This window comes from Python bivittatus, unplaced genomic scaffold, assembly GCF_059951505.1.
Source record: "Python bivittatus isolate LINGU-HERP-01145 unplaced genomic scaffold, Pbiv_v1 ctg000210_np1212, whole genome shotgun sequence".
Classification (NCBI taxonomy): Eukaryota; Metazoa; Chordata; class Lepidosauria; order Squamata; family Pythonidae; genus Python; species Python bivittatus.
In genome coordinates, this window is record NW_028277053.1 from 1,256,788 (window position 1) to 1,277,861 (window position 21,074).

A 21,074-nucleotide genomic window follows, 5' to 3' on the forward strand; every position below is an offset into this window, starting at 1 on the left:
TTTTCAAAAATACTTCCCATATTTCACTAAAAGAAGGATTTCCTCCCTTCTGAAAAATATACAACAAGAAATACTTCTTCCTTTGCTGAAGAAGATGGTGCTAGTTAGACATTTATTTATTTTATGTAAATAATTTATATGGCTGCCCATCTTACAGCACAGAAAGATTACTCAAGGTTAATTTCCACTCTTAAATTTCTGATTCCATTCTCAAAGTTTCTAACAAATGAATAAGGTAATAAAGCAACCACTTTATCATGGTTACTTGTTTTGTTTTGATTTGATTTACTATATCTGAGGACCACCACAGTTATGAGAGTCTGCGTGATATACAGCAAGGTAGAAAGACCAAAACAACAGTTAAAACAAAACGATGCCCACATGCCAAGAATTCCCACTCTGTTAAGCAGGGCCCATAGTCAAGAGGATAAAAAAGTTGTAATGCTTTGTGGAATGCATTGTTGTGTATCCTTAAAAGCTACAGCCTGGAAGATGTGAATTAAAGTACAGCAACTGTTTGCCCTGGGGCTAAGCATCACCTGTGTGCTTAAAACTTGGGTCCTGGTCCATGGGGTCATGCTGCCAGGAAAGGGACTTTAATGTGTTCTACAGGGAAATCTATATGGCATAACTTATTAATTGTAAGTTATGATATGCAACAGAAGGATCTAAACAACAATAAAGGAAAAAAATGAGATGCATTCCCAGGAATTACTGGCTACAATGATTTATATGTGTGACCACCAAGGACGTCAGTTCAGGGATCATATTTGCTACATTCTATCTTGGGGTTTCCCAGTGTCCCTGATAAGAGGTAAAAGAGGAAAGGAAGTAATTCAAATGCATGCTTGCTCCCCCGAGTGCCTGACCTGATTCACTTGAGAGATAAGAAATGAAAGAACTGTCAGGAATTCCTGTATTTTTCAGTCGATTAACTATGGAGCCTCCCTTCATTTCCAGATCTCCATACTAAGTTGTTCATAATCTCATGATCTGGAAATATGAAAAAGTGGAGTTCTCCAGTGGTGGGAATGAACAGATAGTTCAGTCTATTTCTGGACCATGTTAGTTTCACAAATCTTCCTTTGTAAGAGTGCTTGACGCATTTGCTGCATTTCTTGTAACATCACTTAAAAATATATATTTGGTACGTATCTTTAACCCCAAAACAATGTCACTAAATTAGGAGAACTTTTGTACACTGTTAGAAATGTGTTAGTCTGCAAGACCCTTTGATTTTTGTTTACTAACCCTCCTGAAATAGTAACAGTGGGAAGGATTTTCATCCTGTATATACCAGGTCCCCATCCTTATGTTTATGTGAACTCAGGAATTATGGGGTTGGAAAGACGAACTATATTATTTCAGACAAGTCCACATTCTTGTAAATTCAGCAACATCCATCTAGCTTAGTTTCTCCCTTGGCATTGTAGCCAGAGTGACATACAGAAATACTAAAGTTCATTGTAAATCTTACTATCTTTGCAACAATTTACAGGACTTCTACCTAATTCTTTCCTTGTAATAATTCTTGCTCTCAAAGTGAAAGAGAAATCATGTATACACTAGATAGGCGTCCGTACCATTCAGTGGTTTTTTGAGCCCCATATAGAGGCTCAATTTAAGTTAGAGTCAGAGTTTTGTCTTTGATGAAGTATCATAGAATCATACATCATAAATCTGGATGAATGGTTTAGCTTATCCAATCAGGCCACCTGATAATTGCAGGAACCTAAATAAAAGTATCACCATCCAGTAAAAAGAAGAACAGGGGTTCATTGTTAATGCCAAACTGAAATGGTGGCCCAGGATTTTTTAGGAGTTTGTAATCTAAAGGAGATATAGAATTCTTCAAGGAATTTGGGGAAGGAGAAAGGTTATTTGCCCTCTGAAGTTTTTTTTTCTTTTTTCTTTTCTTTTCTTTTCTTCTTTTTTCTTTTCTTTTCTTTTCTTTTCTTTCTTCAGTGAGGGGTGGAAAATTCACCAGTGTACTTGGTGCATATGTGGGAGCATAATTTTCCCACCCTTCATTTTTAAAATTCTATTTACTAAATGGTTACTTGATCCATCAGTGGTCAGGGGACCCTGCCACATTTTCCGTAGCAGCCAACCAACTGCCTCCTGGAAGTCAAGATGTGGGACAAAATGTTATAGATATTATGGCACAGGATGGTTGAAAAGCCTCTCCAGGAATTTGATTAATCCCCTTTTAAAGCCATCTGAGTAAGGGCCCTCCTGTGGCAGCAAATTGTATATATTATTTATTATCAGAATTTATATCTGGTCTTCTAAGTTCTCAAAGCTGGCAGTAAACTGGAAACATACACAATAGCAACAATGAATAAAGTAGAAAATGGTGACAATTTGATTTTTTTTTTAAAAAGGGAGGAAGAGAAAAGCCCTAAAAGACAGATGATCAAACGTGGGAGCCGTTCATAGAAAACACATTCTCGTTTTAAAATGAAAAGAAAGAAAGGTAATTTAGTGGCATTAATTACATGTTATCTGAACAAGCTCTTTATTTGCCCATCTTGGATATGACTGCTTCTTTCATTGGGTAATAAGAGGAAGTAAGATTTCAAGATCTCAAAGGCTTGTGTTAGGTTTTTCTTCTATTCTGCATAGGTGGACTAATGAAGTATTCAAGCTGTCGTTTCCTCATGAATGGAAGGCCTTGCTGATCCTTGTAGTAATTTTACATAATTTAAAAAATATGGGGAAGGGCCAGTAACTGATCTATTTACTCTATTTATCCTCAGAAGCTAGGATGAGTAATCCAGGCCCTTCTTTTTGCAGCCCTTGGAAGCCTACAAGAATGAGTTGCCAAGTAGCAGCAACCTGATTTCTTATTGGGTTTCTATTGGAAATGAAATAACATGGATGCATTAAGCACACTTCGCCTGATTATAAACAAGTTCCCCACTCCCAAAAAAGGAAAAAGTGGAGGTGTCAGAAGTCAGAGAGGCTGCAGAATTCTCAGTATCAAATTGAATATGTATGCAAGGACAAGGTGGGGGGAATGCAAGATTATTACTTTGCCAGCACTAATATAAGACTCCCAAAACAGAAGCTTGGTGCCACTTGCTGTAAAATTGTGAGTTAAAGAACTACCTGATTCTCAAATCAATCCAAACTAGCAGAACTTAAATTCTATCAGTGACTTGTCCCATTGCTACTTTATGTTCATGTGGCAAGCATACAGATTAGCTGGTGGGAGGGTAAGATGTCCAGAATTGCTGCCTTTGGCAAAGAAAGATCCAGTTTGGAATGGTTTCAGCAATGGAGATAACAAAATGCTGAGCTCCCATAACTTAGAGTGGACAGGGAATATAATGAACATCCAACCTCCTCAAAACATGGATAGTCCATCTTGCTCAAGCACCCAACCTATCTCTCCTTTGACACGCTCCTTGACTACTAGAATTAAACTGTTTTGAAACAAAAGATACCAGGCAGACAAGGATTTATAGGCTGTTACAGGGAGTGTATTCATAATCCTGAAATTCCACCTCACACAAATATGTAGGATGCAGTCATAACTAGACACGTGAAACGATGATATGGAGACCTCCCTCTGTGAAGGGTGGGCCACAAACCTTCATAGAATGATTGGACTCAAGTCTCAATTCTTTTATTCTTTTATCCTCTCAATTCTGTTGTTCTCTTTTTCAAACTAGAACTGGGGAACAAATGGCCTTTTGAAATCCACCAGAGTTTGTGGACTGAAAAATTGGGTAGACAATTTTTGACTGTTTCCAGAGGACGTGGAAACCTCCAGTCATTTCTCAGGGGCAGAATTCCATTTAGTGGGCAATAGTAGCACCATTACTGAAAAAAAACCCTGTGGGAAGAGTTCCATCTTGAGGTCTTTTGAACGAAAGAGTGGGAAGCTGGGAGAGCTGCAGGAAAGATGATTATTCAATGAAAGCCCCATAATACCTTGAGGCATATTGTCATTAAATATGCCCCCTGATTTAAACTGGATTCCTACTCTGAACAGGGATGACTGAATATAATGGCCTGAAAGAATCCTTCCAACTTTATGTTAAGTGCAAGAGCACTGTCATCCATCCATGAGAATTTCATCAAAATTCTTTTCCCCTTGGGAAAAATAAATGAAAGCAAATGTTCTTTCATCCAATTGCACAAGAACAAATATGCAAGACACATTTTCCACGTGTCACCATTTGAAAAATAAGTGGTCTGATCTGCATATTAGTTCAGGAATTACAAGGCAGGTCGTCTTGCCTAAAAATGCAGACCGACCAAGATTTCCTCCATCCCAAATTTAGATAGCTGTTCAGTCAACTAGAATGAAAGCAGAAATTGACAGAAATTGAGGTTTTTCTATTACCCCAGCCAGGCCAAGATGAAACAAACTGAGGCTGAAAAAAAGCAACAGGTACCTAAACAAAGTACAATTGTTCACAGTATAGGATTTACATTATTTTCTCCCTGCAAGTTTAAAAAAAAAAGAAAAATCTACACAACAGTCATCCCAAACCTCAGCATTTTATTTATTAAGACACTTTACCTATTAAAAACAAACTCCATTTTTTTTTAAAAAAGAATAAAAATATGAAAGTAAAAGACATATAAAAAGAATAAAAGAGTAAAGTACAATTAGTAAAATACAAATAAGTAAACATGGGATCTAAAGTATGATGGAGATTACAGGTTTTCAATCTATCATTCGTTACTGACAAAGTTATGAAATGTTCACTACCCCTTTTTAAAAGAAAAACTAAAAATCATTCCTAAGCTTTAAACTAAGAATACTGGTTAACACAGTCCAATCCCCTGCTTAAGGTACATAAAACTTTGGATCATGCATAGAGCAAACAAACTGGGACTGGATTTGAGAATGTTTTATAACAAAAATGTGTCTTCACACACTGATTCTTTTCCTGGAATTAAGGAAGGATCTGGCCATAGTGACACTTCTCTGCAGTGTTCTCTAAATTGTATAAATTAACTGCAACTAGAATGAAGAGTCAGCCAGCCTCTTCTCTTGAACATACACTGGTTTTGCAAAAAAACTGCCCTGTTTATGAGTTTCTGGTATTATTGCAAAGAGTGGTTTTTACTTATAAACACCTTACAGCCAATATAGTCCGAAGTATGGCAGCGTTGTTCATCCGAAATGCTGCTTTGTCACCAAACACAATTATGTTGGTGGAAATACAGAACGTTGTCTTTGGGGCATCCTCTGCACAATGCTGTTTTCCCAGTGGGATTAATCTGGTTCCTTCAATGAGTATGAAAGAGATTCTTCTCTGGATGAACGTTTCTATGTGTAGGCTATTATCCCTCTGATTTAAAAAAAAATACTGTATGGGTCTGATTTAAAATGAACTTTGGAAAGTGTTTTCTTTTGCATTTCATTTTGCGCAGGACTAATTTCAGAGTCCCAGAGTCATCTTGTTGCCTTTCTAGAGGTAGAATGCCAGACTAGATGGATTCAACAGAGCTTTTCTTTTGTCACAGCCAAGATTTTGGTAGTGAGTCATCCAGTGTTTAGTAATCAAGTGAGGTCTATGCTTGAGTGAGCAAACACTGTTAATGAAGAGTTTCTAAATCAAAGGGAGTAATAGTTGCATTCTATTCCATACTGGTCAGATCCACCACCCTGAGTATTATGTCCAATCCTGGGCATTACATTTAAGAAAGAGTCAGATGAACTGGAACAAGGTTAGGGAAGTAAAATGAGGATTATCAGCCTAGTGGAAATTAAATCTCAAGGAGAGACTGAGGGAACTGGATTTGTTCAGCCTTGAGAGTACCGTTGAGGGGAGGCGATGAGAACATTCTTCAAAGACCAAAATGGGTGTCACAAAGAAAAGTACTGGAATGTGTCCCCTCAGCATTCGTGACAAAACTACAGGAAGACAGATTCTGTTGCATGTCAGGAAAGATTTCCTAACCGCAAGAGTAGTTTGAGAGTAGAACAAATGACCTACAGTAAGTAGATAATAGACTCCCCTTTACTGAATGAGTTCAAACAGAGGCTGACCCGTCCTCTGATTTAAACTGAGTAGGGACATCTGGACTTGATATTCTACACAAATCCTTCCAACTCTATGATTCTATCAGTGAGCTGAGGAAATTATTATTATTATTATTATTATTATTATTATTATTATTATTATTATTATTATTTAAACCTGTATGCTGCTCGACTCTCAATGACTCAAGCTTCCTATTTGAAAACCTTTGCATTTCAGATAGGAAGGTACCTTAATAGCAAGGGATTTATGATTACTTGTTAATCCCAATGGATGTGGCCTCTGGGATGGGCTCAAATATTCAAAGTTATCATCAATCATCTTGAACTTGATCACAACATTTACATGCTTGGCGACTTTCATAGCAATGTCTAAATTAGACTCAACCAGATAAGTAACCACCCATTGGTCATCAGGATAAACTATTTGTAATTATAACAAATACTATAACCTTCTTTCTTTAGTACCTTTATAAGAATCGCAGTATATCAATATATGCTTCGTGGATTCAATATAGCCAGACTTAAATGGAAATTTTGAGCTGATAGGATCCATTGAGAATAGCCTTCCAGGACCACAGAAGGCATAACTTTCTTGGGCATCTGCAACAAACTGAGATTTCCTCCAAATGATGACACACAGATAATGGCAAATTGTGTCACTCTTCTCAGAAGCGGTGATGCCCGCCAAGTTTGATAGGTATTAAAAAAAAGTGGACAGCTTCATGGAGGATTAAGCTATTGGTCTTGGTGATGCTTTACTACCTTCTGAATCACAGGTAGCAGACCTTTAATTAATTAATTAAATTTGTATGCCGCCCATCTCCCCCAGAGGGTGACTCAAGTCCTTGGCAGTAACAGTGGAACTTCTGGCCATGTTTGTGAGCCTTGTGAATGCTGGGTGACACAGAATGATGAACTGGATACTTCAGCCTTTGGTCTTCAGAATAGTATATAGTTTACAAAGTTGTTGTAAAGCTTACAGAGATAATGCATTAAGTCATACCTTGTCACCTCCTTAACGCAAACCTACATTTTCTTGAGCCTGCACAGCTACAGGGAGCCCTAAAAAAGGTACAGATCTCTTAAGGAACAACCAAGAGGTACAACAAGGGTGTCCTTGCTGGATCTGAAGCATCCATGTGTGCTTTAGCCTTGAATATTGTATATCAATTGAATAGAATTCTAAGAGACATTTTGATCCTCAAAACAAATGGCAAATGTTTCAAATATCTCACATAAAAATTAGCAAAACCTAGCCATTTTTTCCCAGAGATTATGGCTCTTTCGTACAGGATGTTTTGCAAGGAGTTGTTCTCCCAGGAAACTTTTGGCGTTCTTATTAAGGGTTCTTCAAAGATCCTTGGAAACTATAAATGCGATGTTACTGTAGAGATGAGAGAAGTTGTAATTTTAAGCACAGAATGGTGAGAATAAGACTTCTTGAACCCAGTAGAACAAGCATGCACTGGATTACATAAAAACATTTTCAGAGAACCATGGTTCCACTGCCAGATGGAAAGTCTATTGATCCAGTTTATTTGCAACTTTTTTTTTCATTATTTTTAATTTAAAATATATATATTCCACCTGTCACGTAATGCATACCTAGGCATTCTACAATTAAAATGCACACATGGACAACAATTTCTCTCTTTTTCTTTTTTATATTTTAAGGCAGAGCATATGTATTATGTTTCAGGGATTCTCCCCCCCCACCCCCCACCCCACTGGGGAAAAAAAAACGTAACTCACCCAAAATTAGTGGAAAACAACAGGCTGAAAACTCTGACCCCATCCACTCCAGGGATGTCACCAGCCAAACTGCTATAGCTCCCTAAAGTTTTTAGATGATGTGTTCTTGTTTTCAGACCTCCTTTTCAGCAACAATGCAAGTGCTATGCTAGGAATTGCAAATCGGTGCACTTCATTCCTTCCTTTGCTGCCAGAGAAGATAAAGGTCCCACCTATTTTGCTGCTTGGACTACAGTATTCCAGTTGGTGCTCTGGTCAGACAGGAACAGGTAAAACCAAAACCAGCCCAAATGTGTGGATTGCAAATAGCCAATATGTGCATTCGGACCCTTAGTTATCTCAGAACATTATGTGTGAAGAAGCACATTGTGGTTTGCGGTTGATTTCCTATTATTTTCTTTTCCCAATTGCCAACCATGCTGACCCCTTGCAATAAATAATGCAATCCTTTATTTTTACATTTTACACCCCACCTTCCTGCCCACAGAGTGCTCCCTGGAGTTAACCAAATGTGGGTTGCAAGTGAAGACCCCTTTTTTCTAAACTTGAAATTAAAAATGAACGTACACCATGGAATCTTCTGCAAGCATTCTTCTCTAGTGCGGGCAAGCAAAAAGCTTGACTGATATCAAAGAGTTTCTTGATCTTTCCCTCCCTCCCCCTCCCTTTCTCTTTCTCTGTCTCTCCCTCTCTGCAGTTATCAATTGTTTACTTAAAAGTTACTTTGATGGCATGCACAAGTTCATCAAGATGGCTTCTTACAGCTCACCTTCCCTGCCTGGAGATTCTTAGGATCCATCAAGCATGGGAAACAAAATCACATGAGAATAATAGCCTGCCCTTCTTGCCAGCAGGGAGAATACTTTTCCCTTTCCAGATTGCCAAGGGATGCATCTCCTGGGTTCAGGGGAGGCATCTGAATAAATTCTCCTCCGCCGATTAAGCCATTGGGAGGGTCCTCCTCTGCTCGGCAGCTCCCTGCCTGGATTTAACCTCAAAGGGGTTAACTTCATAAAAACCCACGGCTCTTTATTCCAGCCCATCATACTTTAGCGCCAGCCAAGCGTCTCTTCGCTGATGGCACCTTTTGGCTTCACAATACAGCCAATTTGTTAGAATTCTTCACAGGTCAGGGACTGCATGGAGTGGTGGAGGCCTCTGGAAAATGGCCACTGGAAAATGAAGCTGTATTCGCTCGGCAAATTATACGTCAGCTGCACTTTATGGGCTCTGAATTCCTCTCTCTCTCTCCCCCCCCCTTCCTTTATCCTTTTTTCTCCCTCTTTTCTCCCCCCCCCTTTTTTTTAAACAGTAGAAACATGTATGTGAGCTATTGTCACAAATCCAGTTAATGTAGGTTAATAGATTGGTTCCACTGACATGGATCATAATGAAGAGTAAATTGTTTTATCTCTTAAGTCTTATTTGGTCAGCCAAGAAAACATATGAGGTAATATGGCTCGGACGAAATGGACCGTATAATAGATCTCTCTCTAAAGAAAAAGGACAGGGGTGACAGCGTCTCCTATGATTAATGAAAATAATAATGGTCCTGAAATTGAAATTTTTCTATTTTTCCCCCTCCCCGCTTCCCTCTTGGCTGCTGCCACAAACTTCAGTCGGTGGATGATTTGTGGACTGCAACCACCTCTGACGTCCTCCATGGCTTTCTGATATGAGCTCAGGAAGTGTTGGGTGGTAAAGAGGCAGGGGAGGGAATTATATGGATTTCTGAGTGCTGACATCAGGGAAAGTTATCGATGCCAGGAGATTTTTCCAAAGACCTTGAGTTATAAAATGCTCTGTGACCATGGATAGGTCTTGGAAGCAGCTGGGGTTCCCTGGCCAACTGTTCCTCCAGGACTTGGTGAGAAAAGAACATAAGCATGAGTTCACCAGTAGAGAGAAGCCATAAGCATGGCTGTGTATGGGTAGGGGTGACTGGGAGGTAGAGCAATTTCAATTTATTATTATTACAATCATAGACCAGTCCATGCAGAGTGCGCTGTGAATCTATATGAGATGATAAACAAAAATAACATTTAAGACAAAGTTAAAATACATACAACTAGCATCTATGAGTGAGCTCCAGGGTGCAGTCAATATTTAAATTATAAAATAGACGCTAAAATTACATCAAGTATAATCGCATCTAAAATTACAAAAAGTGAAAGTATCTAAAATTTACATGAATTTCAGTAACATAGAATGGGTTTCACTAGTGGAAAATTGGACCATCAGGGTCTGGGGGAAGTAGAGATGGGACCTTTTATTTATTTTTTATTTATTTATATATCACATTTATATAGCCATCCATCTCACGCAAAGTGACTCTGGGCGGCCTACAACAATGAGGAGGTCACCAAAGAAGCACTCGGAGGAAGTTCTAGATTCATGCTGGATGAGACAGAAAAATGGAGTTGGAGTCAATGGACCGAGAGGAGGGAGAGACAGCTGCAGGACAATCTTATTTAGGAAAGACAATGAGGGATTGAAATAGGATATATGGAAGAAATAGGAGCACCGAGATTTAGGTCTTCTGCTTCTCTTAGGAACTCAGGGGTGATTACATTAAGATACCATGGTATGGAGGCCTTAGGCCCTGTCAGAATACAAGCAGAAATCATTTAGGGGTGGGCAGATAAAGTGGTTTTCTCTGGCGTAAAAAGGCTAATTTATTAGAAGAATTTCTATGCTGTAACTTGGATCATGGTGGTAAATTTGAATCCCAATTAACAGTTGGGGTAGTGTATTTCCCATCAGCTGTCATATCAAATGATTTCAAAGACAGAATTATTATAATAATCCAGCCTAGATTATTGATTTCCCATCAGCTGTCATATCAAATGATTTCAAAGTCAGAATTATTATAATAATCCAGCCTAGATTATTGATTATTGGCCAGATCTTTTCCTCACAGAATATTTTTGAAGCTGGGCACAGATTGAAAATGGTTTAGAATAAGTGCTTTGGGATTTTATGGGTGCAGCACCTCTCTGCTACTCATTAAAGCAGCTATGTCTTTTTTCAGGCTTCTGTGTGGTTACAAGAGGTCCAAGGCACTTCTTCCATATCAGAAGCCTATGGAAAATAGCCTCTCTTGACTGCCAACCAAATCAAATGCCTTTAGAGTTTTCTGACTTTGTGGCCTGTATGCCAAACTGTCAATCTTCTTGCCTCTCTCAGGAGCTAGGCTGAAAATTGTTCAGTTCCCTGAGCAACTGGACAGCAAATGCCACCAATGGTAAATGCAATGCAGTGTACATTAGATTGTCTGTAACATCCTACTAAGATTATTTTAAGGGGAAAAAAAGTATAGAAAGTTTGCAAAAGGTGGGGAATGATAAATATAACACCCAAAAGTGTGCTTGGACTCTGGGTGGGGGACGTATGAAATAAGCTTATCTCTTGCCTACTCATAGTTGATGGAAACAATCAGTCCATTAGCCATTGCTATTAATGCCATTAATGGTCCAATCTTGTCCTCCACTGGGTTTTGAAGTTTTACAGTGACTGCCTATGAGATGTTGAGCTGCATGAGTTAGCACCAAGTTCGACCTTTCCCCTTCAGAATGAAGTACCCGGGGGGCAGGAAAAGATACCCTGCAAAAAAAGGAAGTGGGAGGAGGAAAAGAAAATATAACAGCCCATGTTGTGAACTTCGAGAATCTGGGAAAGCCAAAACTCGAGGCTCAACTTCATAAATATCCCTAATCTCTGGTTTTAAAAGCCAGAATTGTTTATGATTCATGGCATTTGATGACATTTAACAGCATGCAACCCATTACAGCCCCTTAAGTCATTACACAATAGGGCTGCAAATGTCACTGGGTGACAAGACAACAAGCAGGTTATTGGTGGGGCAGGGTTCAGTTTGGATTAGTTCAGGCTTATGACAGATGTACGGTTTCATTGCCAATGGAATCCAAATTTCGGCTCATTGGCTTACTCAGTAACAAATGAGACTGGTCCCTGGTGTGTGTGTGTGTGTGTGTGTGCATGTATACGTCTGTAGCAAAATAGAGGTTCTATAATCTCTGCCAACTTGGCTTTTATAGTTTTCTAACTTGACTCACATAGTGACGGAGAAGAAATCTGCTCTAATTTCTAATGCTGCATTTTGAAACCAATGCACACACTAAAATTAGCTGTCCTTTGACATTCAACATTTCTCCAAGTTTTGCAGTGCAGGAAAATAAGTTACAGCATGAAATATGTCAAGGGAGAAATAAATCTATAGCATTCCTATACATTAGGCAAAACTGTAGAGAGAAATAGGTATAGATGTGCAAACATGTGCACCAAATTCCCACACATCGTTGTGATGAAAAGAAAAACCCAACCTTAAGTGCAGTCAACTGAACTTTGTAAAGTCACAAAAGTGAGAACCCGAGAGAAACTGACATGGGTAGACTCAAGGAGTTTTGGAGAAATTTGAAAGGAGTTGGTCTCTCTCATTATTACCCCCTCCATCAGCCTGCCTACCCACCCACCGACTGGAGGAGTAGGATAAAATGCACTAGAGTGTTTATATTCTGTCTGGTGAACTGACAAGCTTAGTGGTTCCTCCACAAATCTAGACTAGCCAGCTTAAAGGTATCACCCAATATCCAAAGAAATATACAAGTTGTTCTACCTATCTGGGTGGAGAACGGATCTTCCTTTCTAGACCTTTCAAATCCTAGAAAATAGGCTTTCTGGGTTATTGTGACCTTCTGCCTGTAAGATATTCTTTTGAGAACCAGCAGAGCCCTGGGATCTAAAAGTGTGGTTCAATCAACAATTCCTTGAACCATCTTGCATGACAAGGCCAAAGATCAAAGTCTAGATCTAGATCTTTTTCCATCAGTTCTTGAACTGGGAGCCTGCTAATAGGTTTGAGAAAAAGCTTGCTCTAAATAAAAATAATTATTCTGTTACCCAAGTAAGAGTACAAAATCAGCCAGATCTACTTACCTCTCATTGGGCCAACCCTGATGTTTGTTCCCATCAGCCAATCAGATGAACTGTTGCACAGCCCTGTTTCCATACCCAAGGCATTCATTTTGACCTGAGCATCACAGACTTTCACACAATCATTGTTCTTATAAGATATCAGGACATTAGCTGCAGGTTTGGCTTGAGGATAATCTGCTGACCCCCAAGCTTTAAGTCCATTAACCAATAGAATCCATGCAGGCAGATTATCTGAAGAATGTGACTCTATGAGCAGAAATAGCAGAAGATTTTCTGTGCCTCATCAGCTCAGTCAGTATTACATCTGGCCTCCTTCCTAAGGGACTGTTCCTCTGGTCTGCTTGTTCTCGTGCATGGCCTCAAGGGCCAAATTTTCAGTTCTCCATCTAGCTCTGATAAAAACATAGTGCATTTGTCAACTACAACTACTACATACCCCAAAAATGGGCAGGCCAGAAAAAAGAAGTGGTTGGAATAGGATGAAAAGGAACTTTAATTCAATGTAAGTAGTTAATCTAATTATTCTGTATGTATTAATAATGTTCCTCTAATATTCTACAGAATCATAATTATGCCATATAAAAATACCAATTAAATGGACATTTTTAGAGGACAGTAAGTTGTCAAGACCCCAAGTGGTCATAAAATATGCCTAGTGCATTAGATTCTGTTTTATGAGGGACCAAATAGTATAGCAGAAGTTTCTTGTGCTATGTCAACATTTTGGAGTTGGTTTTCTTCAGAACACCTGTCCTGCCTATAAAGAGCTTCAGTTTTCTTCCAAATGGCTCTTGTTTATCAGCCATGTCAACTGGTAAGCAGGAAGGGGAAATTTACAGACCACTCATAAAATCTTTCTTTCTTTCTTTCTTTCATTTCTTTTTTTCTTTTTAATCACACGCAGAAGTCAACACAAGTTGACCTTCTCAGCAATACTGGCACATCTTCAACCCGGCATATGAAAGCCTCAGTCTGTTGGGCCTTTTCAAACCAGTCTGCCCTTGAAATACCATATGAAAAATATTCCCTTAGAAGGATGTGAGCACAGAAAGGCTGAACCTAAAACACAATGCAGCATTTAATCTTAGTGACATCGAGTCTTGTCCATTATAAAAGAAAAGAAAAGCATTCCTTGATAATTAGTTTATTTATCTTGGCTTGGCTGGAATTCTGATTCTGACTTCATGCAGAGACTCCACATATCACATCCATGTTAAACGTACTAGTGTCCATAAAAAACAGCAAACAGCACACATTAGGAAAGCTTGCAACATTTTTCCCATCCCAAACTCTTCATGTTTTCTTGGGCTCCTGAATTACCTGACCTCATTTCTGGAGTGAAAATAATACCTGGCATTTTCCCTTTTTTATCTTTCATTTATCCACTCTCTCTGGACATACCCATTTGCTAAAATTTGCATCTTTCTGTTTATATGTGTATTTGTCTTTCTCTCTGTGTGTGTATATGTGTCCGTATTGTGATTACCAGTGTACATCAGGGCATAATCCCACCGATTAACTCATGACAGAAAAGAGATCTTTATCTAGACTGATACTGCTGTGTGTTTCTGTCTGGGTAATATTATCCAATCTTCATCATTTTTAAAGGGCTCTATAGTTCTAAATATGTTTGAGAAGTGCTATTGACTGATTGATTTTTTTTATTTGCACCTGGTTTTTAAATTAAGTGCCTTTGAACTGCATCTGTACTTTGCTGTTATCACTGTTATTATCTTCTGATCATATGAGTTTTTAAGTTTTTTTAAACTTAATTGCTTTTCCAACTTGAAGGCAGAGCAAATGCATGAGACAATCATGGCCTAGAACTGGGGAGGTCTGTTCATTTCTAATTAGGGTAAGATTCATCATTTAGAGCAGGTTATTCAGTGTGATTAATCAACAACAGCTATCATCACAAATTCAAAATTATCCTATTCTGATTTATTGGGGAGAGATAACCTAGCAACAGGCAACAACAACAACAACATAGGTTCATGTAGAGGTCCAACAATCTGGTCAACCAAATGCTTTAGAGAGCTTGCATGAACAAGAAAGAAGGAATTATTCTTGTTTGTTGTTTGTCCCTAGCATCCAATATACTGTGATAGGTCAAACATACATTGTATCACTGATTCCTCCATAGATCTTGATGTTGTGTACTTCCAACATTCAGTTATTACTCAACCAACCATAACTGATTTTGCCTGCAGTGCTATACACTTTTTCCAGGGAGTAAACTCCAATGTGATTTACTTGTGCATACAGTATAAATGTGTATCATTCTGAAAATTATGTTGAAATATTAATATAGCAAAGAATAATCTACATCCCCTAGTTTGATAGAGAAGATACTCATTCACTGATCATTTTTGTTAACTATGAGTTAGACCTTAATTTGTGAATTATGTAATGTGTGAACAAATACTCTTCCATTTCAGTCTTCATATTTATACATTTATAAATGTATAGATATATTGTGATATTTAAAATGAATTTTCATTGATCAGTTCCCACCTATCTAACCAATTAAATTATCTGAATTTCTATGGCAAAGCAAAACAGGTTTGAATACTTTAGTATTAAATATGTGTCCTCACTTGGAAGGAGTAATTTTTGATTCATTATGATTAAGCTTAGAGTTAAATTGCATGGCAGTAGAGGATAATTTTACAAGTGTTTACACTTCCACTCTTGACTTTTTTTTACTTCCAAGGGATGGGAAATGAGGATGGCATCCTGTTGCTATAGGTTAGCATATATACATAACCTGTGCCTTGGTTGTGCCTTGGCAATAGCAACCTCACAATATATAAAGCGAGTAAGCAAAATGTTTGATAAAAATGGTTATATCAGAAATGTGCATAAAAATAGTTAAAAAGTAGTTAAAAAGTAGCAAATCAAGAAATGGACCAAACTAAGCTTTAGACTGGAAAAATGGGAAACGGACAACTTAAACTGTCGATTCACCCATCCTCAGCTATCAGCAAACAACCTGAAAAAAGCATGAGTGGTGTTTGAGAATTTGTTCCCAGTCTGCCTAAAGATATCAACCCTTGAGTTAAAAGATCCACATTCTGACCAGGCCCAATCCCACTTAGCTTTCAACCCTGGTAAGGTCAGCCAGGTATTATCACCCGTTGAGACTTACTACAACTACTTCCATGTCTTTATTAATGTTCTGCTTCTGTCATGTTACAAATTCCAATTCACCTGCAGTTTTTGGAAGGCATAGGGGGACACATCTCAGAGTTTTCGGGATCATATGCAGCCCTAGCACACCAGTTGTGCAATCTTGATCTAAGCTTTGTTGTCAGAGACTCGTTGTAATCATTTTACATGAATTAAATGCATTCTGTGCATGGTTGGATGTTCTGTCAGGCATCATTACTTCCTAATTTCAAGAGCTACACCTTGACTTAATATAGACATTGGGCTTAAAAACTGGTGGGTAAGATATTCCAGCTCTACCAGTTCTATGTGTGCGTACATGAGTGAGAGACAGGAGAGAGAAAGAAAAAGAGAGAGAGAAAGTAGATATTAAAGAAAGATTTTTTGTGTGTCTCTTGAACCAAGCCAAATATTTTCTTGTCACTAGGCTCATAACTTCAGTCTGTCAAGGTCATGGCCTTCACTTTCTTCTTTAGATGGTTGGAGAGAGGAATGTCCATGAGATTAGAGCTCCTTTTGTTTTCATTGGGAGGGGTTTTGCTTATTCTGGCGGATCCCTGAGACTCACCAAGGCTCTCTAGACTCTGTTTATTAGATTTTTATCTTCTTATCAGAGTCTTCCTCCTTAAATCATGTCAGGATTTTACCACCCTTTAGGGATTCCGGGTGTTTTATTGCATGCGTGTTGCTTGGGGGAAGGAGAGTTAAGGAATATCTGGTACACAGAGGGAGGTGAAGCTGAGACATCCTAATAAAATAGCATTTATGTAAGGGGAGAAATGGATAAGGCAAAGTGTCTTCTTTGGCTCCCCAGTTGTTATTTTAATCAGAACATTGGAGCTGATATTATCACGCAGATGTCAGGTTTTATGCTACTGCTTGCTGCCCCAGGGTTGGAATAATGGATGTAGAACCAAGTAAAACATCCAACATCCACCCAAGTTAGTGGGGTGTTAATGGTGATTTATTACATATTTATTTTATTTTATTTTATTTTATTTTAGTCAAAATGGTATGTGGAACTCTCAATTATTCCAACTGGATTTCATTTCCTCCAGTTCAAAGGACAAGCAAGACTTGAATGAAGAACTTTGGGCAAACAGGCCCAGGCAAATTAACTCTCTTGTCTTACTCTCCAGAAGAGGGAGATGTTTGATCGTTACCTATTGGACTTGGAGGCCACCAATGTCAGAGAGTGGTACTGGAAGTTCACCAGTTTTCAGATAACACAAGGGAACCAAGTCTTATATATCCACAACCATGGACTAACTTTGACCTTAGAGCTAATTGTTGTATCAGTAGCATCAAGCTTGTCCTTACAAGGACATCTCTTGCATTGACTAGGGCTAGGCAGGTCTCAAAAGATCACTTTGCTTTACTGAACACGTAAAACAAAACTGAGAAGGTGATGTAGCTCCCACCCTCTTTTCTAAACTATGGAACAGTCTGGGCGGATTCTTTGCAGGATAACAGGGCTTCTTCGTGGGCAGAAAACTTCTAATTTTGAGGCAAAGCACCTCGTTAAGACAGATAGTTCCTCAAGAAGAAGAATCTTCTTGGTACCAGAGGAAACTTTGGAATTCTCTTCTACACGTCTTAACCCATGGTATAAAATGTGAAGGGACTGAAACTTGCACCCTAAAGACGATGCTCAGATTGACGTTCTAACACAATGGAGGCAAGGGTAGTTTCAGTCTGCTCAAGTTTCCTCTTTCTCCCACTACCCCCAAGTTTTAGCTTAAATCTGAAGCATTGCTGTGTAAGAGATTTGTGCCTTTAAACTGTTAGTTTCTCAAATTCAGGGTCAGCTTTTGCAATATAAATCTCCCAGCTAGTCTATGTATATTTTTAAACACTTTGTTATGTCCTTTGGCATCAAGTCAATCAACGCTGGTCCAAAATTCTATTTTGAAATATCAGCACTCACATTTCCATCAGAACCATGGTAGGGAGGTCAGGGAAATGCATTTTAATTAATGGGAGAATTCATATTTTGCTGTTTTAGGTAAGTTTCTTTGGCAAATGAATCTTTCACGCTGACTTCTTTTTCTGAAGATAAGCATTTCCTACTCTTGTCTGAGCAAAATGTCTGTCTCTTTTTCTCTCTTTTTCTTGGTATAACATAACAGAATTGTGATAAGATTGCAATGAAGGACACTGACCTTGGAATGTTGGAACAAATGACTCATGCAAAGAACATAATCTTTAATAGCAAATAGATGTGTGTATTCTTTTAAAAAAATACTCGGCTGAAATCCCTCTTGCTATTTCTCTAACTTTTCTTCCCTTGCAAAAGAAGCTGGTGTTTTTCTACTTATTCTTGAGAAGTTTGAGAAATTCTTTCAAATTTCACTCGGTGGAGTTTTTGAGCTGGCTTTCTTCCTGGAAATAGCAGATGTTGCAACTGTTGTTGTCACTTTTGTTGACGTGCTTCTTCCCTGGCTTCACATACTTCCCGATCTGACCAAGATCCATGGGAAGAGTTAATGAAACTGGGAAAAGCCTTATCTTTCCTTCCACACTGTTGGAAAGTTGATTGTGGAAGGAAAGATAAGACTTTAATATCCCTTTCTTGGCCACCTCATCCCTGAATAAAGTGGGGTGCTAGTCACCAGCCAGGAGAATTTCACTGAAATTCTCTTCTGCTTTAAAATAAATTCCCTTTCATCAAATTGAATAGGAAGCATGGGGGGGGGGGGAGGAGAATTCTCTTTGATCAGCTCTAGTTTCAAATGCATTCAGAAACCAACTAACTAAGGAAAAGTTTGCATGACTCAAGTTCTAATTGAATGAGACTTGATAGGGAAAATGCTTGGAGATGTTTTTTTTTTCCCCTGCATGGTGTTAGTTTTCCTTTTTTATTATATTTTCCACTGATCTAAGAAGCTTGCTGCCAATTCCAAATCTTAAGAAGGAAACACTGATGTCAGTTGATATATAGTCAAGGTGAGTGCAGAAAAATCAGAAAAAGGTACATAACATACGATAGCCTTTCATTCTGCAGCAATCCTCCCTCTAGGCTTATGCCTATTCAGTAAAAGATTAGAGTTTACTTCATGTCTATGTAATATATTCTGAGTAATCCACCATTGGTAAATTTGGCAAATTTGTTATTTAATGTGCTTTACAGCAGGGATGCAAAATCTGTAGTCCTGGGACAATATGTGACATATTAGCGCCTTTTCTGTGCCCACCCCCAGGGCACCCACCATGTGTGGGGGACAAAAATATGGCCTATTTTTGCATTTGGGTACAGCTTTAACAGGCAAACTTGGTGCCTTATCACTTGCAGACTTTACCCCTTAAACTCTACCCTACTCCTTCTCACTTTTGGAGTTCATCCTTCCAAATGTGCCCCACAAAAGCCTGGTGTGCCCTCTGGGAAGTGAGATTTGTACACCTCTCTTGTACATTGACTTTTGAGGATAAAGGAAGAATGTTCAACCTTCTCCCCTTCCCTAGAGATCTTGGCCTGGTATGTTGGAGGGGAGACGAAACTGTGCAAGTTGTCCATTTGTGTTTTAAAGATGCAGAAACTTCTCAGATCTTTTCTTGATATATACTGGCAGGGGAGAAATAGTTAAAGTCTTATTTTTGACATTGGTCAAAATCATCAGTCAACAGATGATAGAGCACTGGGATCATTGCCTGGGTTATGCTCAGAACTCTATAACAACAACAACAACATTAAATGTGTTCTAGCTGCCCACTTCAGCAGACTCTGGGTGGGTTTAAAAAAAGAAATAAGTGTAATTTGCCAAAATAAACTGCATTCAAGCACTTGTATGAATTATACGCCTTGAAAAAATGTGCACGGCATCTGGGGGGCGCATGAGTTTTTTGTTCTGAAGTGTTCATTGCCACAGAATTTATTCCATCATTGAAAATCATGGGAAGACTCAAAAGAATTATGCAAAGCAACAGAGGTTCATCTGTAAGCTATGCAGCTTCAACTGAATCATCTTTAGATAGCTCCAGGGTCAAGGGATCCTTGGCTTGGCTGTGGTTGCAATCAGTTTCCCCAACTGCCGTCGGGGAAGTATCGCTGCCTCCTTTTTCCCACAAAAAAATAAAGCAAGAAATGATTAGAGCTGTAATGTAAGAATCTGCTGCTACTGATGCTGCTCCTCCTCCTCCTCCCTCTTCCTCTTCCTCTTCTTCTCTCATAATAATGTGCAAAAATAGCACTAAAGAGAAACTAAGTTGGGTTTCTAGCACAGAGCTTTGGGCAAGGGTTTCTGTTGGCAATGGGCTCCAAGCATAAATTAATCAGGGCTCTCTATCTAGCAATTCTGGAGATTTCACTTGTTGAAAATCTTCACTTGAAAAACCCCCATCCCCATCACACTATACCTGGCTGAAGAAAGTCTTTAGAATTTACATGGTGAAGAAATTAAGATGGCTATCTTAAATTGCAATTATTTTTAAAGAACAATTGAAAATTGCAAGCAACTTAGACTGCTGGTAATTTAGGCGCCGTTCAAGCTTTATCCACAAAGCCTAAGAATTGTCAAAATACTGCTGTACAACCACTATTTTTTCCTGGTAAATACAACCATCTATTTTGCTTTTGAGGCGGGGAACAAAATATATTGTTCTAGGTTTTCAAGTCTTGTGGTCTAAAGCATCAACTCCAGCTTTCATCCAGTCAAGATATTAAACATATTAAAAGGACACACCACATATTAACGGCTTTGACCATATTACTACCATTCAGCTCTGATTTTAAAACTTTTCTATCTCATTTTATACATTTGGTGTTCTTTTTCACTTGGATGTGCAAAATATAGTTTGCTTCTGGAACAGCCAAAAATTTATATAACCTTCTTCCATTGTCAATGCTTTGATTTTAGTGCTAATCCCTAGTTCAATTTCATCTAACCATTACATTTTTCCTTAAAAAAAAAATTGCCAGTGTTGTGTACTTCTCCAAGTGACTATAGTTCTGTAGATGATTTTTCTTATAGTTTCAAATCATCCATGTCCAGCAAATATGAAACTTTTTCCCTTGCTTAAATAATTCGTAGCCTGATGACATTTGATTCAAAATGATCATCAGTTGGAATCAGAACTATATTAAAAAGCAATAGAAAAAAGAATCTCCTTGAAAAAACCCTTTTCTGATTTTGACTTCTCCAAGTTCTTCTACATTTGCCATCAATGTTGTTCTCCATTTTTTGCATTGTTTAAA